The sequence below is a fragment of the Triturus cristatus genome, chromosome 7 (assembly GCF_964204655.1).
Source record: "Triturus cristatus chromosome 7, aTriCri1.1, whole genome shotgun sequence".
Classification (NCBI taxonomy): Eukaryota; Metazoa; Chordata; class Amphibia; order Caudata; family Salamandridae; genus Triturus; species Triturus cristatus.
Window position 1 is genome coordinate 1,232,039,104 of NC_140590.1, and position 24,913 is coordinate 1,232,064,016.

Here is a 24,913-nt window from a genome sequence, read left to right on the forward strand (position 1 = left end):
CTTTACAATTTAAGTCATAATTAAGAACATTACAAATAAGTGCTTCTTCACTGAAATGACTGTCTCGCAAGCAGGCCCACATGTACAGTTGTCAGCGACAGAAAGAAGAGAGCTTTCTCACATGCTTCTTGCTGATTGGTTAATTGCTCTTCGAACATCTGATCTATTCAAGATTAGGTCTGTGATAGACCCTGTTGTTGTGTGATCTGGGACAACAGATGAGGGCTGTTCTTGGGAAGTACAGGACCTAAACCATGATGTGGATGATACTGAGAGACTCGACATTCGATCCCGAGTCGCTGAGCCCTGGGTCAAAAAAGAGATACAGCTTTCCCAAAAAGCTGTCAGTGAAAGTGCAGAGGTGGGACATATCTTCAGAATTGTAGAAGGATATCTGACCCTCCTCATAGTACAGGTACACTCCTAGCTTTTGAGGTTTCGCCTTTAGAATCAGCGGCTTTGCAGATTCCCGTTAGATAAAGCCGTTGCGCAGCCAGATGGCCCAGGTGTCCGTGCCCTCCTTCAGCTTAGTACCTTCCCTTATTCTGATGGGTTCACTCGCAATGCTCGCAGTCCAGGAAGTCTTCTTCCCCACGTCCACCTCCCAGTAGTGAACCCCACCTGGCTAAGGGCAAAAATGGTGTGAAAGCCCTTGTCTGGTCTGCCAGCACCAGGCGGTTCAGTGATGCCCTGTTTCACGCTAGTCCGGTCTTCAGAAAGGAGGAGGTCAGGGTGGACCTTGTCCGCATCCAGAACGAGGCAAGACAGATCTGGATGAAAATAAGAGGGGAAATGTTATTCAAATATGGCAGGTAAGTGAAAAGGCTAATTAGTCACAGGACTGTGGTGATGTGCATCATAAACTCCAACCCCTCGTTGATTTTCTATGGTCCCGATCAATAGGACCACAGAAGAAAATCCCTGAATATAAGTCTCAAGAGCATCCATGAGCTGGTGCAGTCGCCAGCAAGGAGAAAGTCATGTTTGCCGATAAACTGAAGAAACTCTGCGAGAAGCTCCCTCAGATACCCATGGCTTTTTGGTCAGAAGTGAGTTGGAGGCTAGGGGTACACCATACTGTGTCTCTATGCAGTTTCTCAGCATGTCCCCTTTGGATCTCTAGGTGGCCCCTGGGAGATCCCTGGGGGAGAATGGGCTTTAGCAAAGAGGCTGCAGAATAAAAGTAGGGAGTGGTTGTAAAGCACGGCCTCCCTCCTGCCCTGGTTTAGAGGGCACCTTCCCCAAACAAGACGGTTATTCTGCCCAGTGGACCCTGGATGGTGACATCTATCTCCTTGAAGACATGATCCATCGGAGCACCGTTGACTCTTCACACAGGGGCTGTCGGTAGAGTTTCCTTTACTTGGGTTGATGATGGTCTTCATTGCCTTCCATGCCACGAACTGGACAGGACCCTTAAACTGCCCCAATGTCAGCTTTCTGGACATTATTGAATGCCGGGCTGCCGCCATCTGAACCTGCCGTTCTTGGCACCTGCGGGCACAAGGCAACCGGTTATAACACTGATCAGAGTACAAAAGACAAGTTTTTCGAGCTAATGTTGCTGAGACACTCACCTTTCCATGAACTCTTTGAGATCCTAAAGGAGCAGAAGCAAAGACGAATGTGTGTCATTTCAGTTTCTAAGGCCAAGACCCAAGGAACAGCAGTGATAGTTGAAAGGGTCACTTTTGTTTCGTCTCCATTCTCGAAATGAGGGGCACCATTAAAAGACAAAGCTCGGCTCTGTAAAAAATTCTGTCTGAATCAGAGGTATTGGAGTAGGGCTGGCATGTATAATAATAATTGAAGTGACATACCAAGTGTAGGAGAGTAGGGTCTGCTTTCTATGTTCACCCCCACTTTTTGCTTTTGCTTTACTGGTTTACGACTTAGATGTGGCTGTGGGCCTGCTAATCAGACCCACAGCCCTGCTGTTCTCTCTCTAAATTAATACTATGTACTTTAGGTGCATAACCCATTTGGATAGGATCACCTTATTGGCCCCTGTACAGTGTACCCTAGGTACCCAGGGCATAGGTGTACCCTAGGCCTACCAGGGGCTGCAGCATGTATTGTGCCACCCCTGGCCTGGCCTTCCATTTTGACACAACTGGCTGATCACTCAGCTGGGGCAAGGTCGTGTAATCACCCCTTGCTTAGGTGTAGTATTCCTATACCTAACTTACATATAGACACATGTGTACCTATCAGTCACTCCTATGGCAGGCCTTGACAATCCTGGAGGCAGAGTGCTTGGTAACATGTGAGATGGTGCTCTAGCATGAGCTGAGCCTGTCTGCAGCTTTCGGAACCTTGTCCTTATAGCTGTTCTATGATATAGCCTACCATATACTCTTAAAGTGCCTTATAATCTTAGACGGTTATGGTAACTATGGTTTGGCTTTATCAAAACATGTCGTGTAAGGTGTCTAACACTCGGGAATAATACCCCCATGCCATTTCTGGACATGAGAATATTATTCCCCCCTTCTAGAGGGAAAGACATGTTAAAATCATACTTCAACTGTTAGCCTCTGACCAAAGCCTCAGCATCACAAAATGGATGCTGCTGCCACGACACAAGTCTGACCTCCTGCTGCTGGGAGTGATCCCAGCCAGGGAGGCCTGGACAATAGGTTTCCTGCTTGGGGAGGTGCTAGCACCTCCCCAGACGGCCTTTAGTGTATTGGGGCAGGGTGGGCTGAAAGGAATGAGACATGCCTGGGGCACACAAGGTGTTCCTTGCATAGTCCAGTTCAAACCGGCGCTGGGGCACTCCAGCCCCAGCTCTGGCGCGAAACTGGACAAAGGGAAGTGGGTGTAACCACCCCCTCCCAGGTCCCACCCATAAGGCGTGACCTAGCAGGTATCCCAGCCCCCCAGATTAGTATAAGAGTGGGAGTTGGGCCTCAAGACTTTAGATTATCCTGAACCTGCAAAACTGAACAGAAACTCTGGACCTTCGACATTCGACGAAAGAAGAAGACTGAAGAATCTCCCTTGTAGCCAAGGAGTGGCTACCCTGTGCAAACAGGCACCATCAAGAGACTACCCTTTGCTTTGCGACCGTTCTACGAGGAACCGACTGCAGAGCCCGACCAGAGCCTTGACTTCCAGACTTCTCCGACCCTCATCCACATCTGCAGCAGAGCTGAGATCCGTGGAGGCGACGAGCAACGTGGGACCGGCTACCTGGGAAAAGTGGCTAGTAACTTACAGCGCAGCTTCTGAGGTACCCTCGAAGTTGTGCACCGGGGATTGAGAAGCCCCAACCCCAAGCACCATCTGCACCGAAGATCAGCCCCCCACACTCCACGAGTCCTGCGTGGGGCCCTTCAGCATTTTCCTGCTTGCCGCGTCTGTCCGGTTGCTTGCCCGCTGGCTAGTGGCCTCTGTGACGACGCACCCTGAAATCTTCTGCACTGGTTTGGATCCTCCAGACTGGCTCCCGCTTCTCTGCAAAGAAGAAGCACCCCAGACCTTCCTGGTCTGCACCAGAAGCAAGTCCTTTGTTCTTCGTGGGTTCCGCTTGCCAAGGCTTGGTGAGTCCTAGTCCAACTTCGACGCCGCCGACAGCAAGAGCCTTCGTGGGACAGCTCGCCTCCTGGTCCTGGTCGTCCTCAACGCTTCCTGGTCCTCCTGGCTGCAGCGACAAGCTTCACCTTCACCTGCAACACTTCACGACATCGCCTGGTTCCTTCCTGGTTCCACGTGGTCACTGGCTAGTGACCTTGACTCTGTCCCCTCTGCTTGCAGGTTTCTTCTCTTCTTGATCCCAGGCTTGGGATCCACCGGACACTCTCCCCTGACTGCCTGTCAGCATCTTTCTTCAGGCATCCATAGGAGTCGACGACGAAAACGACGCATCTTCACCCCTATGCACCCGCAGCCTGTGGGCTAGGTAACTTGGGTACTCCGGTGCTCATCAGGATAGTGACTATCCTAGTGTCTAGTTTTCAAGTCTCAACTTCCTAGCTACTCCGGAAGTGTCCTAAATCTATCTATTTCTAAACTGTAACATTTCTATTGACTTTTACGCATTACGCGTGAATGTTTACACTCTGCACACGAATCCCGTGGGCCTCCCACTTCCTAACTAACGCTAGTGTAGTGTAGCCCCAGCGATTCCCTAGGCCTAGGCCTATTCTATTTCCGTGACAGTGGTTCTTATGCCACTTACTTAGTATATGGTTTGCGTGGCCCCTAGGGCCTAACTGTATTACTTACCTGTGTGACTTACTGTATGCATTAATAAGACTGTGTTGTACTTACCTCTAAACTCATAAAGAGTGCTGAGGGTTTGCTTAGAATAAATACACTTTATTTTATATATATATCTGTTGTGGTGTCCTTTCATTTGGTATTCAAGGGATTATATATGGTATCACAGCTGGCTTCACATGCCATTCAGAGTTTAGCCTAAGACTGCTCTTGTCCATGCTACCACTAGGATAGCTGGTCTATAAGGTTGACTTTACAACCAATCACCATAAGGGTATTTGGACTGATATAAGGTGTACACTATAACTAGTGACATCATACATCAGGCCAACTTCTCACATTGGTGAGCAGCGGTTGGGATCTGAGCTTGCTGTTGTAATACCATTGTAATCTTGAGATACTAAATTGAAAGATCACACAGATATTGTCTAGGTACATATAACATAGTTTATAATACTTAAGTCCTACTGGACTTAGTGGTTGTAGGTTGAAGGGAGTAACACACCCTGACTACAACTACTAGAGAGGTTTAGTAGAAACAACTAGTGTAGGTAGGTGCACACACCACACCCTCACTAGATCATGCCTCTGGGAGGAGATCAAGTAGATGCTCTCTCAGGAGGGGCAGGTCTGCAGAAGACCCCCTCTAGGTATGATACCTTAACATTCCAGGAGATGAGACAATTGTGTACCTACAGAGGAATAAAACAGGGTGCAAACCCTACCCTCCTTCAGTTAAGACAACTCCTAGAGGAGTATGATGCTCAGAGGGCATCTCAGGAAGGTGCCCTAGGCGCAGAGGAGGGTCTACCCACCACAGAGGAGTCAGATGGGGCTTCAGATGGGGAGGTAGACAGCCAGAGCCAAGTAAGGAGACTTAGCCAGGCTAACTTAAGTTTACATGGGAGTTTGCATGGGGCACAACAAAGAGCTTACCTGGCTGGTGGACGCTCCGCTGCGCTCTCTGCATAGCCCGGGGGGCCCGGTGGTGTTCTGCTTCTCATTTTTGCCGCCACAGACCTTGCTGGACGACGCGTGGGGACTACAGCCCCCAGAAGCCCTAGCGGCACTTCCTGTTTCCGATCCCCTGCGCGCCCGGAGGCGCTTAAAGCTGCGAGGCTCCCTCGGTGGAGCGGGGGCACAACAAAGAGCTTACCTGGCTGGTGGACGCTCCGCTGCGCTCTCTGCATAGCCCGGGGGGCCCGGTGGTGTTCTGCTTCTCATTTTTGCCGCCACAGACCTTGCTGGACGACGCGTGGGGACTACAGCCCCCAGAAGCCCTAGCGGCACTTCCTGTTTCCGATCCCCTGCGCGCCCGGAGGCGCTTAAAGCTGCGAGGCTCCCTCGGTGGAGCGGGGGCACAACAAAGAGCTTACCTGGCTGGTGGACGCTCCGCTGCGCTCTCTGCATAGCCCGGGGGGCCCGGTGGTGTTCTGCTTCTCATTTTTGCCGCCACAGACCTTGCTGGACGACGCGTGGGGACTACAGCCCCCAGAAGCCCTAGCGGCACTTCCTGTTTCCGATCCCCTGCGCGCCCGGAGGCGCTTAAAGCTGCGAGGCTCCCTCGGTGGAGCGGGGGCACAACAAAGAGCTTACCTGGCTGGTGGACGCTCCGCTGCGCTCTCTGCATAGCCCGGGGGGCCCGGTGGTGTTCTGCTTCTCATTTTTGCCGCCACAGACCTTGCTGGACGACGCGTGGGGACTACAGCCCCCAGAAGCCCTAGCGGCACTTCCTGTTTCCGATCCCCTGCGCGCCCGGAGGCGCTTAAAGCTGCGAGGCTCCCTCGGTGGAGCGGGGGCACAACAAAGAGCTTACCTGGCTGGTGGACGCTCCGCTGCGCTCTCTGCATAGCCCGGGGGGCCCGGTGGTGTTCTGCTTCTCATTTTTGCCGCCACAGACCTTGCTGGACGACGCGTGGGGACTACAGCCCCCAGAAGCCCTAGCGGCACTTCCTGTTTCCGATCCCCTGCGCGCCCGGAGGCGCTTAAAGCTGCGAGGCTCCCTCGGTGGAGCGGGGGCACAACAAAGAGCTTACCTGGCTGGTGGACGCTCCGCTGCGCTCTCTGCATAGCCCGGGGGGCCCGGTGGTGTTCTGCTTCTCATTTTTGCCGCCACAGACCTTGCTGGACGACGCGTGGGGACTACAGCCCCCAGAAGCCCTAGCGGCACTTCCTGTTTCCGATCCCCTGCGCGCCCGGAGGCGCTTAAAGCTGCGAGGCTCCCTCGGTGGAGCGGGGGCACAACAAAGAGCTTACCTGGCTGGTGGATGCTCCGCTGCGCTCTCTGCATAGCCCGGGGGGCCCGGTGGTGTTCTGCTTCTCATTTTTGCCGCCACAGACCTTGCTGGACGACGCGTGGGGACTACAGCCCCCAGAAGCCCTAGCGGCACTTCCTGTTTCCGATCCCCTGCGCGCCCGGAGGTGCTTAAAGCTGCGAGGCTCCCTCGGTGGAGCGGGGGCACAACAAAGAGCTTACCTGGCTGGTGGACGCTCCGCTGCGCTCTCTGCATAGCCCGGGGGGCCCGGTGGTGTTCTGCTTCTCATTTTTGCCGCCACAGACCTTGCTGGACGACGCGTGGGGACTACAGCCCCCAGAAGCCCTAGCGGCACTTCCTGTTTCCGATCCCCTGCGCGCCCGGAGGCACTTAAAGCTGCGAGGCTCCCTCCGCGTCGCGGGACGCGCGCGGGCGGCGCCGGGCTAAGCCCGGGCAAAGGGCGGGCCCTCTGTGGCCCTCAGAGGCCAGAAGAGACTGGACTGGGCCAGGGACGCTGGTCCTGGTCACAAGAACTGGATGAAGCAGCGGGGGGTGACATTGAGGATTTGCCAATCATTGCTAGTGTGTTTTAAAAATCGTCATTTTAATAATTACTAACAGACATAACGTACTATCAATTCAGGCTTGTAACGAGGGTGAGACTGTTCATAATATGTCTAGATCTAAAGCCTCTTCAGGGCCACGTACAATGGATAATTATTTGGTTCAGAAGGTTAATAAGATAAATTGTGAAAGACGACAGTCATTAGGGAAAGCTGGTACCTCTCCCGGAACCAGTCCCTCACGAGGTTTATTAACCTCCAGTATGGAGGATGTAAACAATCTTTTTGATATTACCACCCCGGAGGTGGTTGAGTTAATGGAGCTGGGGCACCTTGATCCTGTACAAGATAGCCCCAATGAGTTAATAACAGATGACTGCCATGACAGGGTGGAACAATGTTCACCTCCCCTAAAAAAACGCTCAGTAAGAACATGCAGGAAAACCCAGTCTAAAAAGGGGACATCATATAATGGGAAGAAATCTGCAGATCAGTCATATAAAGATATTGAGAATTCCGCCTTGAGATCAGTGAATAATACGGGAAAAGAGGATAATATTGTTAGTAACATCAAGGAGATTATTAGTACAAAGATTAGGGACACAATAGATCCGCTGGTTTTCAAAATAAAGGAGCTAACGGAAGAAGTTGCCAGATTGAGCGGTCTGCTAAATCAGGCATTGGGCAAACTGGGAGAAGTGTCTGCTGCTACCCCGGTTATGGAGGTGGTAGCCGACACCACTACTAATACCCAAAGTAAGAATCAAGGACAGGGAGACCCTACTAAGGAAGCCACAGGGACCAAAGCAAATGGTAGTGCTACTCCGGTAGTACCACAAATAGGCACAAACCAATCAGGAAGTAATTTGCCTGTTTTAGATAATACAAACAGCTGGGAGGGAAATAAAATGAAGGGTGCTGTTAACCTACCACTTGAGTGTGCTCCCTATGTGGTGGTGCTTACAAATGTGCCACCGCTAGATAACAAGGCTCCCCAAGAGACTCACGATTCTTTAAAAAACAAATGTTTGTCGTGGTTAAATAGGCAATGTGGTTTCCCACTGAATCTTTCTGACTGTATTCTGACAACCAGAAGAGCCAATTGGATTGGGAGTGATAAGAAAAGGTTAAAAGGGGACTGTGTAATTATTAACTTTAAATATCCGCAGCACGTCTCTACCGTCCTCCTAAGAGCGGCATCTCTCCCAATCTTAGATGGCAATGTATGCGCAAGAGCGCTAGGATACTTTTATAATCACCTCAATGCTAATGGGAGGGTCAACAATAGAAATGTTACTTTCCCACCTGTTTGCAAACCCCATTCTGATATCCCAACCCAGAATAGATTTCTTGCACTTAGTACTCTGGACTCTAACGATTGACGTACAAAGGAGACGGAGATATGTGCGGGAAGGGAAGAGGAAGCGAACTTGGAGGATCACAGAGTTGACTGCATATCTGTAAGTTCTGGTATAACAACACTGACCCCCAGACTGACGCCTGAGCAGGATGAAGTTGAGACCACACCAGATGGTTGTATGAATTCTGGCGATTTGGGCCAAATTGCTGAGGTTGCCATTATGGAGGATGTTATACAAGGTGTCCCTAGAGGGAATATGGTCAGAGCAGGTATATGTTCCAGGTTGGTGTGCTGGAACGTAGCTGGTCTGAAATCCAAAAGTAGGGACCCGGGCTGGAACTCCTTTATTAATAGGTTTGATATCCTATGCTTTCAGGAAACCTGGTGTAAAGATAATATTGATTATGAGGGATTCATTTCATATAACCTGCCAGCATATGGAGATGGACCAGGTAGAGCCAAGGGAGGTCTACTCACCCTTGTATCGGTTCATCGACAGATGACGGTGATAAAATATGTGCCGGTAGGAAATTTAATACAGATGATTTGGATCCAAGAAGGTAAAAATCGTAATATCCTTCTGATCAATTATTATAATAACATTTTTGATAGTAGCAGGGGCAGAATTGTTACTGATCTGAACAATGCTATTGAGAACTTAAGTTCGATTTCTCATGAAGTATTTGATATCATTTGGTGTGGGGATTTCAATGTTTCATTATGTGAATTACTATCCACTACAGCTTGTGGGGTTACAAATAATGCTGGATGGGAGGCTCCACATTTTGCCCATGATATGTATGGGGAAAAAGTGAATGCACTAATGGGGGGCCTTGACCTGGAAATTTTGGACTGTTGCAGGGATAGTAATGGTGCACCTATCCCCACATTTAGGAATTGGCGTGCGAATTCTGTAATTGATCATGTGTTGGTTTCGTCCAGTATTGCCGATTGTTTTGGCCCACTTGAAATTGAAATAATGGATACTAGTGATCACAACTGTATTATTGTCCCCATGACTTTGTGGGAGGAGAATGATGTAGAGGTAGGGGTTACAGTTGGAAACATTGAAGCACACAGGGTTAATGGGGTAAGGCTGAGGTGGATAGGTGCTAAAGCATCTGAATTAACTAAGTCTATTATCGTGAAGAATTTAGCAGACATTGTCTTTATTTTAGATAATAGATTAGATCATGAGCGGGTCTTGTCTAGTTTTAAAGATATCAACAACGCCATTAACGACAAGTTCACAAGTGGTAGTAGGGGCAGTAAGAAGCCTGGCTTCGTTTGGTTTGATAAAATTTGTTCGGATGCCCTGACCGACCTTAAGCAAGCCCTAGCAATAAGACCTAGGGATAAAAAATTAATAACTACTCTGAGGCTAGAATACAAAAAGGCTATTAAAGGTAGGAAGAAGGATTTGCAGCTACAGGCGTGGGAATCTCTTAACCAGGCCGCAGAATTATCGAATTCTGTTTTATTTTGGTCAACAATTAATTCTCCGTTCCTCAAGGAAACAAATACCCCGGAGTTAACAGCAAATGTCTCCTGTGAAGGATGGATTACCCATTTTTCTAGTATCTTTGATTCAAATAAAAATAGTAATGTTGGGCCAGAAAGATGGCCTATCATACCACTTGATATTACTGTGGAAGAAGTGGAAAATGGGATAAGAGCAAGTAAGGGAGGAAAGGCCCAAGGCCCGGATGGGGTCCCAAGTGATGTATATAAGGAGACTCCGGAAGTATGGGGCCCGTTGTTGGCTGTTGTTTTTAATGCCGCGGTATGTATAGGCCCTCCACAAACTTGGGAGGAGTCTATAATTGTACCTATATACAAGAAGGGATCTAGGTCCGATGCGAAAAATTATCGACCAGTCTCACTATTGGACGCCTCAGTAAAAGTAATGAGTAGGATTATGTTGGTTAGACTGGAAGAATGGGTAGAACAGGACCATATTCTGACAGATAGCCAATATGGCTTTAGGAAAGGTAGGGGTACACTCGATCAATGCATTAATTTAGAATTACTGATCGGGAAATACAGCGAAGCCAAACATGGCCATATTTACATGTGCTTTGCTGATCTAAGCAGCGCCTTCGACATGGTCGACCACTCTATTCTGTGGAGGACCCTGTTAGAATTAGGGGCGCCAAAAGCCATAATTTATTTTCTTGCCAGAATGTACGAGAGATTAAAAACATGTGTACGTTTCGGTAGGAAGGGTGAATGCACTAGGAACTTTAGCGTTAAACGCGGTATAAGGCAGGGTTGTGTTTTAGCTCCTCTTTTATTCATTTTATTTGTAAATAATGTTGATGCTATTTTAAAAAAAGTACCAGCAGATGTTCCAGTGATTAACGGTACCCCCGTTCCGGTGTTATTATACGCCGACGATGCTGTATTATTGTCAAGAACTCCGATAGGGTTACAACGATTAATGGATAGTTTTGTATCTTTTATTAAAGATAAAAAATTAGTTATCAATAAAAGCAAAACTTATACAATGATCTGTGGCCCAAAGAAAATTAAACATGCAGCGAAAGGGTTTTTTATAGATAAAATAAAAGTGCAGCAGGTGGACAAATTCTGCTACTTGGGTATAACCTTCGCTGAAGATAAAAAGTGGACACATGAATTTAATAATATTCGCAATAAAATGGCTAGAAATGCACATGGAATTTTTAGATTTGCACAGAAAATTGGGGATCGTAGGACCAGAGACATGGTAAAAATTTATCAGGCTAGATGTGTTTCGATTGCATTATATGGGGCTGGAATTTGGGGTTACAGTAGCACACACGAGGTGCAACTGGAACAGAATTCTTTCCTAAAAAAGGTGTTGTGTTTACCCACCTCGACCTCTAATGCATTATGTCATTATGAACTAAATGTCAATTATTTATCCGATCTTTTGTCACTGAGACCTTTAATGTTGTGGAGATCAATATATTTGAATGAAGAAAAATCTTTCACTAGGTCTATAATCCAGGACTGTATGCGATTAGATAAAGTAAAGGCAATTCCCTGGATTAAATACATTATTATGTGCTTTTCGGATATTTTTAACCTGAATATTGTAACTGATCCAAAAGCTGTCTTATTAATCCCCAAGACTGAGATGAAAGTGACTTTTCTAGCCTTTGCCGAGAGGAAAAGAAGAGTAATTGCAGGTTCTCTGTCCACTGTCATGTTCTATAACAGATATTTGTCCATGGATGGATTCCCCGTCTATCTAACTTTAGTCACCAGACCTACACACAAATTTGTACTAACAAGACTGAGATTTGGAATAGTGCATCACCTGGTGGCACATCCTGTAATGAGAAAATACCCTATAGGCCCTTGTAGATGTGACGGTTTTTCCAAGCAGAGCACAATGCACTTTATATTATTTTGTAAACTGTACTCCAACTACCGTGTTATTCTGTTAAAGCCCATGTTTGTAAAATATGGTACACGGACGGTTGAGCAGGCTATGAAATTGATTTTTAACTTACAATCTGCTGATATCTGCTTTTATACAGCTTCCTTTTTAAACAAATGCATTAACCTGAGGAAAAGTATGTGTTTTTTAGATGTAGATATGTAATTTTAAGATGTATTATGTTTTTAATGATTAATATTGTATATGAATTGTGATTATGTCTGCTATAAGTGTTCATGTTTGTATTTGTGATTATGACTGTGTTTGCTTTTATGGACATTAACTTGCTCCGAATAAAGCTGAATTGAATTGAATTGAACTAGTGACATCATACATCAGGCCAACTTCTCACATTGGTGAGCAGCGGTTGGGATCTGAGCTTGCTGTTGTAATACCATTGTAATCTTGAGATACTAAATTGAAAGATCACACAGATATTGTCTAGGTACATATAACATAGTTTATAATACTTAAGTCCTACTGGACTTAGTGGTTGTAGGTTGAAGGGAGTAACACACCCTGACTACAACTACTAGAGAGGTTTAGTAGAAACAACTAGTGTAGGTAGGTGCACACACCACACCCTCACTAGATCATGCCTCTGGGAGGAGATCAAGTAGATGCTCTCTCAGGAGGGGCAGGTCTGCAGAAGACCCCCTCTAGGTATGATACCTTAACATTCCAGGAGATGAGACAATTGTGTACCTACAGAGGAATAAAACAGGGTGCAAACCCTACCCTCCTTCAGTTAAGACAACTCCTAGAGGAGTATGATGCTCAGAGGGCATCTCAGGAAGGTGCCCTAGGCGCAGAGGAGGGTCTACCCACCACAGAGGAGTCAGATGGGGCTTCAGATGGGGAGGTAGACAGCCAGAGCCAAGTAAGGAGACTTAGCCAGGCTAACTTAAGTTTACATGGGAGTTTGCATGGGATCCCCCCATACAGACCCACAAGTAGACATTCACAGAGAAGCAGGAGGGACAGATCCCCTTCAAGGGAATCCATCCACTCCCATGTCTCTAACATCTCTAATGCTTCCTCTCACAGGGGAATGACTTCACCTGAGAGAAAGGAGCATGCAGCCAGAATGAGGGAGGCTAATCTGAGGATTCAGAGGGAAGAACTTGCCCTTGCCAAAGAGAAGCTTGCTCTGGCTAGAGAACAAAAGTTAAGTGGGTTAGAACCCACTGGTGGCAGCAACATTCCTAGAGATAGAGACAGGCACTATGATAATAGAAACCTGAGCAAGATTGTCCCTCCCTACAAGTGTGGGGATGACATCCACAAATGGATAACTGCTTTGGAGAGAGCTTGCAAAGTACAGCAGGTACCCCAAAGTCAGTGGGCAGCTATCTTGTGGCTCTCCTTCTCTGAGAAAGGAAGAGACAAGCTCCTCACAGTTAGTGATGAGGATGCAGATAATTACACTGTCCTGAAGAGTGCTCTGATTGATGGGTTTGGCCTAACCACTGAACAATACAGGTTGTTGTTCAGGGATACCCAGAAGACACAGACTCAGGACTGGACTGACTTTGTAGATTGTGCCACTAAGGCTCTGGAAGGCTGGCTAATGGGAAGTAAGGTTAAGGACTATACAGGATTGTATAATTTGATCATGAGAGAACAAATACTTAACAACTGTCAAAACCAGCTACTGCATCAACACCTGATTGATTCTGATCTGACTTCTCCCCAAGAATTGGGAAAGAAGGCAGATAGATGGGTCAGGACTAGAGTTAAGCAGAAAAACCAGAACCAGGGCGGTGATCAGAAAAAGGCAGACCAGAAGGGTAATGAGCAGAAACAAAAAGACCAGAAGTCTTCACCAGGCCCCCAAAAGGCTCAGGGGGAGGGTGGTTCCAAAAAGGATAAGAAGAAAGAAGGCCAAAAGAAACCATGGTGCAACTATTGTAAGTCTACCTCACATTGGTTTAGTGAGTGCACAAAAAAGGATAAGCCCCCAACCACCATTGCCCCTAAGGCAACTGTACCCCCTAGTTCAGCTGTAAGTGGTGGTTCCCAGCAAAAGGGTGTAGTAGGGTTAACCCTGGGAACTGAGGAGGATTCTGGCCTAGTCAGAGTACCTACTCAGGCTGTCCTGATCTGTGATGGGGACTTAGCTTTGTCCTCTACTGTAGGCCCCAGTAACCTGGGCAAGTACAGACAGACACCTTTTATCAACCAAAGAATGGCTCAGGCCTACAGGGACACTGGAGCTAGTGTCACCATGGTGACGCCTGCTTTTGTGGACCCTGGACAGATCATACTAGGTGAGAATTACCTAGTGACCAACGCCAGCAATGCCACTACCTCCCATAGTGTGGCTATTGTTAACTTCTCCTGGGGAGGGGTAACTGGCCTCAAGAAAGTTGTTGTTAGTTCAGACCTTCCTGTAGAGTGTTTACTGGGCAATGATCTTGAAACTTCAGTTTGGTCTGAAGTGGAGTATAGGACCCATGCAGAAATGCTGGGGATAGATGCACATGTCCTTGCTGTGACCAGGTCACAGGCCAAAAAGTGCAACACTGAACAAGTGCTGGATCCTGAAACTATGGACCAGTCACAATCCAAGAGAAAGAGCAGTAGGGTTAAGGCTGTGCCTTCCCCCCTGCCTCAGGTGGTGGATCAGCCCTCCCAGGAGGATGATTCTGAGAGCCCTGAAGGAACTGTCCTAGAAGAACTTGAACCTGATCAGGTTGAGTTTCTTGGGACAGGGGGACCTTCCAGGGCAGATCTGAGGCAGGCTCAATTAGACTGCCCCTCTCTTGAACCCCTCAGACAGCTGGCTGCTGCTGAGGCTGCAGGGAATGCTCAAGGTACCCATAGAGTGTATTGGGATGAAGGGCTACTGTACTCAGAGGCTAGAGACCCCAAGCCTGGTGCATCCAGGAGGTTGGTCATACCACTGAAGTTCAGAGGCTTCCTTCTAACCTTGGCCCATGATATTCCCCTTGCAGGACATTTAGGCCAGAACAAGACTTGGGACAGGCTTGTCCCTCACTTTCACTGGCCCCATATGTCAGAAGATACTAAGGAGTTTTGTCGCTCCTGTGTCACCTGCCAAGCCAGTGGCAAATCAGGTGGCACCACAAAGGCCCCCCTCATACCACTACCTGTGGTGGGGGTCCCCTTTGAAAGAGTGGGCATAGATATTGTAGGACCAATGGACCCACAAACAGCATCTGGGCACAGATTCATACTGGTGATAGTGGACCATGCCACCAGGTACCCAGAAGCAATTCCCCTGAGGACCACAACAGCTCCTGTTGTGGCAAGGGCCCTGCTTGGAGTATTCTCCAGAGTGGGCTTTCCAAAGGAGGTCATTTCTGACAGAGGTGCCAACTTTATGTCAGGATACTTGACTGCAATGTGGAAGGAGTGTGGTGTTAACTATAAGTTCACCACACCCTATCACCCACAGTGCAATGGGCTTGTTGAGAGATTCAACAAGACCCTAAAGGGAATGATAAAAGGATTACCAGACAAGCTTAGGCGAAGATGGGACATCCTTTTACCCTGCCTTCTGTTTGCTTACAGAGAGGTCCCACAAAAGGGGGTTGGCTACAGCCCTTTTGAGCTTTTGTTTGGGCATCCTGTAAGAGGACCCCTGTGTTTGGTGAAGGAAGGATGGGAGAGACCTCTCAGACAACCCAAACTAGACATAGTGGATTATGTACTTGGTCTCCGCTCCAGGATGGCAGAGTATATGAAGAAGGCTTCTAAAAACCTTGAGGCAAGCCAAGAACTCCAAAAAGCTTGGCATGACCAAAAGGCTGTACTGACTGTTTACCAGCCAGGACAGAAAGTGTGGGTGTTGGAGCCAGTGGCCCCAGCAGCACTCCAAGACAAATGGTCTGGACCCCACACTATTGTTGAGAAAAAGGGAGAAGTCACCTACTTGGTGGACCTTGGGACTCCCAGAAGCCCCCACAGGGTGCTTCATGTCAACAGACTGAAGGCATATGTTGACAGGGCAGACATGGGGCTACTCATGGCTACAGATGAGGGGCAGGAGGAAGAGAGTGACCCTCTCCCAGACCTGTTGACTCAGAACCCTGATGATGGCTCAGTTGATGGTGTGGTCTTTTCTGACAGCCTCACTGTCCATCAGCAACAGGACTGCAGACAAGTTCTGCAGGCCTACAGACATATGTTCTCTCTGACCCCAAGTCAGACAAACTGGTGCACCCATGAGGTGGACACTGGTGACAGTCTGCCTGTGAAGAGTAAAATCTACAGGCAACCTGACCATGTCAGGGACTGCATAAAAGTTGAGGTACAAAAGATGTTGGAGCTGGGAGTCATTGAACCTTCAGAGAGCCCTTGGGCTAGTCCTGTAGTCCTTGTGCCAAAACCTCACACCCAAGATGGTAAGAGAGAGATGAGGTTTTGCGTGGATTACAGAGGTCTCAATGCTGTCACTAGGACAGATTCCCACCCAATACCTAGGGCAGATGAGCTCATTGACAGACTGGCAGCTGCTAAGTTTTTGAGCACATTTGACCTAACAGCAGGCTACTGGCAAATCAGACTAGCTGAGAGTGCAAAGGCCAAAACTGCTTTCTCGACCCCAGGAGGACATTATCAATTTGTGGTAATGCCCTTTGGTTTGAAGAATGCACCTGCCACTTTCCAAAGGCTGGGGAATCAAGTCCTTACTGGGTTGGATGATTATTGTGCAGCTTATCTTGATGATATTGCTGTCTTTAGCTCCACCTGGGAGGATCACCTGGTCCACCTGAGGAATGTTTTAGAGGCCCTGCAAAAGGCAGGCCTCACTATCAAGGCCACTAAGTGCCAGATAGGGCAGAGCAAGGTTGTATACCTGGGCCACCTAGTTGGTGGGGGTCAGGTTCAACCACTGGAGAGCAAGATCCAGACCATAAAGGACTGGGCTCCTCCAACTACCCAGACTCAGGTCAGAGCTTTCTTGGGCCTGTCTGGGTACTACAGAAAGTTTGTTAAGAACTATGGGTCCATAGTGACACCACTTAATGACTTGACCTCCAAGAAGATGCCAAAGAAAGTTCAGTGGACAGTAAGCTGTCAAAAAGCATTTGATGACCTGAAGCAGGCCATGTGCAGTGCACCTATTCTGAAAAGTCCAGACTACTCCAAAGAGTTCATTGTCCAGACAGATGCTTCTGAGTTAGGTGTGGGAGCTGTTCTTTCACAACTGAATGTAGATGGTCAAGACCAGCCCATTGCTTTTATAAGTAGAAGGCTGACCCCTAGAGAGAAACGTTGGTCAGCTATTGAGAGGGAGGCCTTTGCTGTGGTTTGGGCCCTGAAGAAGCTGAGGCCATACTTGTTTGGCACTCACTTCAAGATTCAGACAGACCATAAGCCCCTCTTGTGGCTAAATCAGATGAAGGGTGAAAATCCCAAACTTCTTAGGTGGTCCATTTCCCTACAGGGGATGGACTTCACAGTGGAACATAGACCTGGGACTGACCATGCCAATGCAGATGGACTCTCCAGATATTTCCACTTAGAACATGAAGACTCAACTGGTCAAGGTTAGTTTAATGTCCCTAAGTTTGGGGGGGGGTTGTGTAGGAGAGTAGGGTCTGCTTTCTATGTTCACCCCCACTTTTTGCTTTTGCTTTACTGGTTTACGACTTAGATGTGGCTGTGGGCCTGCTAATCAGACCCACAGCCCTGCTGTTCTCTCTCTAAATTAATACTATGTACTTTAGGTGCATAACCCATTTGGATAGGATCACCTTATTGGCCCCTGTACAGTGTACCCTAGGTACCCAGGGCATAGGTGTACCCTAGGCCTACCAGGGGCTGCAGCATGTATTGTGCCACCCCTGGCCTGGCCTTCCATTTTGACACAACTGGCTGATCACTCAGCTGGGGCAAGGTCGTGTAATCACCCCTTGCTTAGGTGTAGTATTCCTATACCTAACTTACATATAGACACATGTGTACCTATCAGTCACTCCTATGGCAGGCCTTGACAATCCTGGAGGCAGAGTGCTTGGTAACATGTGAGATGGTGCTCTAGCATGAGCTGAGCCTGTCTGCAGCTTTCGGAACCTTGTCCTTATAGCTGTTCTATGATATAGCCTACCATATACTCTTAAAGTGCCTTATAATCTTAGACGGTTATGGTAACTATGGTTTGGCTTTATCAAAACATGTCGTGTAAGGTGTCTAACACTCAGGAATAATACCCCCATGCCATTTCTGGACATGAGAATAATATTCCCCCCTTCTAGAGGGAAAGACATGTTAAAATCATACTTCAACTGTTAGCCTCTGACCAAAGCCTCAGCATCACAAAATGGATGCTGCTGCCACGACACAAGTCTGACCTCCTGCTGCTGGGAGTGATCCCAGCCAGGGAGGCCTGGACAATAGGTTTCCTGCTTGGGGAGGTGCTAGCACCTCCCCAGACAGCCTTTAGTGTATTGGGGCAGGGTGGGCTGAAAGGAATGAGACATGCCTGGGGCACACAAGGTGTTCCTTGCATAGTCCAGTTCAAACCGGCGCTGGGGCACTCCAGCCCCAGCTCTGGCGCGAAACTGGACAAAGGGAAGTGGGTGTAACCACCCCCTCCCAGGTCCCACCCATAAGGCGTGACCTAGCAGGTATCCCAGCCCCCCAGATTAGTATAAGAGTGGGAGTTGGGCCTCAAGACTTTAGATTATCCTGAACCTGCAAAACTGAACAGAAACTCTGGACCTTCGACATTCGACGAAAGAAGAAGACTGAAGAATCTCCCTTGTAGCCAAGGAGTGGCTACCCTGTGCAAACAGGCACCATCAAGAGACTACCCTTTGCTTTGCGACCGTTCTACGAGGAACCGACTGCAGAGCCCGACCAGAGCCTTGACTTCCAGACTTCTCCGACCCTCATCCACATCTGCAGCAGAGCTGAGATCCGTGGAGGCGACGAGCAACGTGGGACCGGCTACCTGGGAAAAGTGGCTAGTAACTTACAGCGCAGCTTCTGAGGTACCCTCGAAGTTGTGCACCGGGGATTGAGAAGCCCCAACCCCAAGCACCATCTGCACCGAAGATCAGCCCCCCACACTCCACGAGTCCTGCGTGGGGCCCTTCAGCATTTTCCTGCTTGCCGCGTCTGTCCGGTTGCTTGCCCGCTGGCTAGTGGCCTCTGTGACGACGCACCCTGAAATCTTCTGCACTGGTTTGGCTCCTCCAGACTGGCTCCCGCTTCTCTGCAAAGAAGAAGCACCCCAGACCTTCCTGGTCTGCACCAGAAGCAAGTCCTTTGTTCTTCGTGGGTTCCGCTTGCCAAGGCTTGGTGAGTCCTAGTCCAACTTCGACGCCGCCGACAGCAAGAGCCTTTGTGGGACAGCTCGCCTCCTGGTCCTGGTCGTCCTCGACGCTTCCTGGTCCTCCTGGCTGCAGCGACAAGCTTCACCTTCACCTGCAACACTTCACGACATCGCCTGGTTCCTTCCTGGTTCCACGTGGTCACTGGCTAGTGACCTTGACTCTGTCCCCTCTGCTTGCAGGTTTCTTCTCTTCTTGATCCCAGGCTTGGGATCCACCGGACACTCTCCCCTGACTGCCTGTCAGCATCTTTCTTCAGGCATCCATAGGAGTCGACGACGAAAACGACGCATCTTCACCCCTATGCACCCGCAGCCTGTGGGCTAGGTAACTTGGGTACTCCGGTGCTCATCAGGATAGTGACTATCCTAGTGTCTAGTTTTCAAGTCTCAACTTCCTAGCTACTCCGGAAGTGTCCTAAATCTATCTATTTCTAAACTGTAACATTTCTATTGACTTTTACGCATTACGCGTGAGTGTTTACACTCTGCACACGAATCCCGTGGGCCTCCCACTTCCTAACTAACGCTAGTGTAGTGTAGCCCCAGCGATTCCCTAGGCCTAGGCCTATTCTATTTCCGTGACAGTGGTTCTTATACCACTTACTTAGTATATGGTTTGCGTGGCCCCTAGGGCCTAACTGTATTACTTACCTGTGTGACTTACTGTATGCATTAATAAGACTGTGTTGTACTTACCTCTAAACTCATAAAGAGTGCTGAGGGTTTGCTTAGAATAAATAAACTTTATTTTATATATATATCTGTTGTGGTGTCCTTTCATTTGGTATTCAAGGGATTATATATGGTATCACAGCTGGCTTCACATGCCATTCAGAGTTTAGCCTAAGACTGCTCTTGTCCATGCTACCACTAGGATAGCTGGTCTATAAGGTTGACTTTACAACCAATCACCATAAGGGTATTTGGACTGATATAAGGTGTACACTATAACTAGTGACATCATACATCAGGCCAACTTCTCACACCAAGGTTCTCCAGTGTTGGCATCTTTCAGAGATTCAAATGGTTTGAATTATTCCAAAATGGCAGACTTTGGATTTCATGGTAAAACAAAATTCATGCCATTACTGAAAAATATAAATTTAGTATAGTAGCATGCTCAGTCTATTCATCTCATTATTGGGATCTCAATTATGTGGCTAATAATCAACTCCCTCTTTTGCAAATTTAATTTTCATCGCAGAAGTACGCCCAATATGTTCAGATAGCTGCCATCAAGATCAGAGCTAGTCCTCAGAACTCCTCTACATTTAGCCAAATGGAAAGCATGGTTAAACTAGGGAATACAGTTCAAGCACCAGTGCTGAATTTGAGCCGGTGGTTGCCGGTGGGGCCCACTTGCACTTATTTTTGGGGACGACGCTTATTTTTCCTCAGCAAACATTTTCAGAGACAAAAAGAGAGGGAATAACACCCAAAGTGGAAAGAAAGAGGACGAGAAAGACAAAAAATCGGTCACAAAGGGAGAAAACTGATGACTGCAACAGTGAGGCAATGGGGCAGGGAGTGTCTGGCAGTGGATTAAAGGGACCTGAGATGGGTTCAGGACTTCGCAGCCTTGGTATTGGGCACGCTGACATTTACAGTGGCAGCCGCGCGTGTCTGAGCAGCGCTTTGGACACCAGCACTTAATATTTTGTACAAATAAAGCACTGCCAAGCACCCCTCACACTGAGAACCCAGATGCCTGGTTTCTACCACAACAAGCATTGGCATAGCCAATAGGTCTCGCTTTTGGGACCTTATAAGTATTTAGTTATGCAGCACAATATCCTTGGTGCAACAACATCCTGTTGCATGGCTAAACACTTATAAGGTCCCAAAAGCGAGACCTATTGGCTATACCAATGCTTGTTTTAAAAAGAGGTGGAGCCTTCTATTATTCCATGCTGCGAGATTGCTGCCATTCCTGGTTTAAATAGCATTAACTCAGTGTAACACATTTGTCTGAGAAAGAAGCTAAGCGAGAAGGACTCAAAAAGAATAGGAGAAAACTCAGTTGATAAAGTCCTGCCATTAGTTGACAGAATCAAGTGTTTAAAACTTAATAGAATGTATCGCAGAATATACCCAAGATAGCATGAAGGAGCTGTGTGGAATTTAAGTCATACACACATACAAGACAGTGGAGGCGCGAGTGACTAGTGACAGAAAGATGCGCGATAGAGGAGAGCATGGAGCTTACTCTGAACCGGGCATTGCCTGGGACAGCGTAATGAAATTGGGGCCGATGGCCGCAGGGGGCGTGAAATCTGTTACTTGGAAAAGGAGGGATAAGAAGTTCCCGCTGTGACTGGCAGCCACCAGTGAATAGAGCTAACTGAGAAAAGAGGAACAATAGTTTAGGACTAGTAAGGCAGTTGGGAATGGAAAACAATGGGAATTGACTGGTATGGCACTGACGTCATGTAGGAGCGGGTGTTTGTTCCAATTATTATGGGCTGCGCGTGGGAGAGCCACTCACTCCAGCGTCAACAAATCCTATACGGACTTAATAATCAAGTTTGCGCAGAATATCAATGGTGCCATGCGAAGTCGGAATCTTCGATAGTCAATTTACCTAAATAAAAAATAATAAAGTAGGCAAATGTGGCTGGGAGTGGGCGCTCTGCATTACAAGGGAGGAACAATGCGGCCGGAATCTCACTTACATGTACAGGACCACATTAGTCATCCTGAAAGCGAAGAGCAGGGCTACCTTACGGCTTCTCTAGTGCACGCGCTCAGTGGGAAGGGCTGAGGCAGTGTGTTCTGTCAATTATAACCCGCTGCCGGTGACGGCGTGCAGCACTTCGATTAGCCTTGGGGTATTTTCAATTAGCTACGGCTGATTAGCTACGGCTGGGCCAAGCAAGGAGCTATGGGCTATAAACTCATTCTGAGCCTCGCAGAGCGAAGGGAATGCAAAGGCTGTTGAACAGGTGTGAATCATAACAAGGTGAACCGTGATAGCATTGCAAAAGTGAAGGTGGAAATGTCGAGCGATATGCCATCGAGCTTTTTAACGTATTGTTCAAGCCGTCATTTGCGTCTGCTGTTAAATGTAAATTGATACTTGTATAGCGCACTACTCACCCGCAAGGGTCTCAAGACACTTGTACGAATACCGCTGTGGAACCCATCCTGGCTTTCCCTGTGAGGTGTCCACTCCTGGGCACCCCCAAGGTGGAGGCCAGGCATCCTTAGCGTTGTGGGGGCCATTGTGGAGATTAAGCAAGCTATTGCCCAGAGTTGCAGAGTGGGACTCCATGATTGGAATAGGCACCGAGGCAAGAATTGTTATGTCCATGGAATTTTTTGAGCCCAAGACCCGCCGAGGCGGGGAATTGAACCCTGGTCCCGGGCCAGACCTCTGCATCAGGGTCTGCCGCTCTAACCATTGAGCCACACTTCTCCACTGCTGTTGATATCCTCATTCAAGATGGCGGCCTTTTTTTTAACCTGTTTGAACGGAGTGCTTCCGCAAATGTCTTCCGACTAAAGAACGGTAATACTTCCATCTCTAAGTAAGGTAACTCTGCCCGTTCCAAGATGGCCCCCTTTGGCAAGACTGGCGGCTGTGACCTGAGAGTTAAATCGTCACTGCGCGAGTGCACGGGCTTCTGAATAGTGCTTTCGGAATGATTTGCTGAGAGTGTCCCACCTGTGCAGCTACGTTTGAGTCATGGACGAATTCTCTGTATATGAAGGACTTTTCTTGTGGTGTTACAACTTTATGGAAACCGGAACCTTTCTTTCCGGGGGATTGTTGTGTGAGTCGCACTGCTTCCTGTCCAAGCAGCCACATTTGTTAGGACTGGAGAAGGCAACAGTTGTGAGTGCTCATAAGGAATAAAAGTCTACTCTTGTCAGTAAGCGGTGACTTTTTGGAACACCCTGCTGATGCCATGGCAAACAAGCATTGGCCGCGCGGCCGTGAAAGTGATGTGGCCGCGAAAGTGAACATGATCGCGATCACGATGCGCTTAATGCTTAATGACCCCTGACGGAAGAAACACAGATGGCGGCAGTGTGCACGCAAGCTTGAGGCCTGAAAAAGCCCATAGGGTAGCACTTTTAAAAGCCCGTTTACAAAATGTCTCGCTGAGCAGCGCATGCGATGCCTCAGGTGAGACCTAAAAAGCAGAGTCGATCGGAATGGAGGACCACAACCTGCGCTGCTGGGGATGAAGCAGCCAGGGATAGCACTGAAAGCAACAGTACCTGCACCATCTGTTACAGTCTGGAGGTTACCTGGATCAACTGCCAAGGGTGCATGCAGGGTCGGCTTTAGGGCAGTGTGACCGGTGCAGCTGCACTGGGCGCTGAACTGGAGGCAGGGGCTGTGTTTAGCAATAACTTAGGATTTAAAAGCAGCTGATGCAGAGTTCCTTGTGCATCCAGATTTCAGGCTGCAATAAAAATGTCAATATGCTCTTGTGGTAAATGTTCCTGCAGAGAGATTGGAGTTTTGTCTAATGGCAGTTTTGTTTCACCATAAAGTGGCGCAGAAGGGTAATATGCTTGCTGCGAAGAACAAATCTGTACTTAAAGTGGATAGGTGAGCGGATTAGTAAAGCCAGCCCTTACCAGCGCTTCAAAACAAATGAAATGTATGCGAGAGAGGGGCTATGGAGAGATGAGGGGTTCTTTTGCTGGGTGGTAGTCAGGGAATCTGTGGAGGAGGTCATGGGAGGGGAGAGGGGGGTTTGGGAGGGGTGCTAAAACAAATTGTTGCACTGGGCGCCAGCAGTGCTAAAGCTGGCCCTGGGTGCATGGCAAGTACTGCGGAACAAGAGCAACCTAAGCTGCATAGAGAGAGCCTGAGGCCTAAATTAAATGAGCTGACCCAAAATGTAAAACTGCAGGTGTGGGGATCCTGCACGCTTTAGAAAGTCGTGTGAAGCAAAATGGTGACCCGTTGATCTCCTCTCTGGCAACGAAGAACATATCATTGGCTTCCAAAACATCAAAGAAGGCCTACAGTAGATTTATTAATTTAATTTCAAGCTGGAAGATCTCTATAACAGTTTTGAAATAACCACACTTTTTTGGATAAGGGAGGGAGAAGAAGTAGTGGTATTAGAGATGTATTATAGGCCTAGACGTTTGTCTGTGGCCATCTACTGGCTGATCCTGAACTGCCATGCAGGTAACAATAGGGCTTCCGATATAAATTGAGAATGTGCATGTAGTGCCCCTTTTCTAGTAAAGGGGTGATCATCCTTGTAAAGTTTGGTGTGCGGTCTGTTGATACTGTTATGTATACTGTATTTTTCCAAAGTATTTGATATTGGCTGATTTTTAATTGATTTAGGCAGATAAGATTATCTTCAGGATGGCTACCTACTAAGACTAACTGCTGCCTAGGAGTACGCTAAGAGTCCTGCTCCTATAGGGAAAGAGGGCTGCAGTCCTCGGCCATCAAGCAACAGATATAGACGAGGGTATGGGAGGCTTCCAGGGGAAGAGAAAGCTGGCATCCTGAAGAATTCCTATTTGAGGATTTAAGATATCTGATATTATGTCACATGTCTTGCATATTGTCACATGGAATGAGAAGGTGTTGAACTACATGGACCGGCAGCGTAAGGTTACAAATCAGCTTAGATTGTGCATCCTGATACAGTATACCTACAAGAGATTTATGTCTCCCACAAAGAGTACCTTCACAAAAGCAAGGCATTCTCAATTTTCTGGGCAACCATGCTCGATTTAAGTTGGAGCCATATTAATTCTTAAGATGCAACTACAAATTGTATGGATTAATACTGG

General features: G+C 48.0%; 1 pseudogene; it reads right to left on the minus strand.

Annotated features, from left to right (window-relative positions):
- Positions 1-247: 247 nt before the first annotated feature.
- Positions 248-24,913, minus strand: part of LOC146811693 (zinc-binding protein A33-like) — a 132,099-nt pseudogene continuing 107,433 nt past the window's right edge.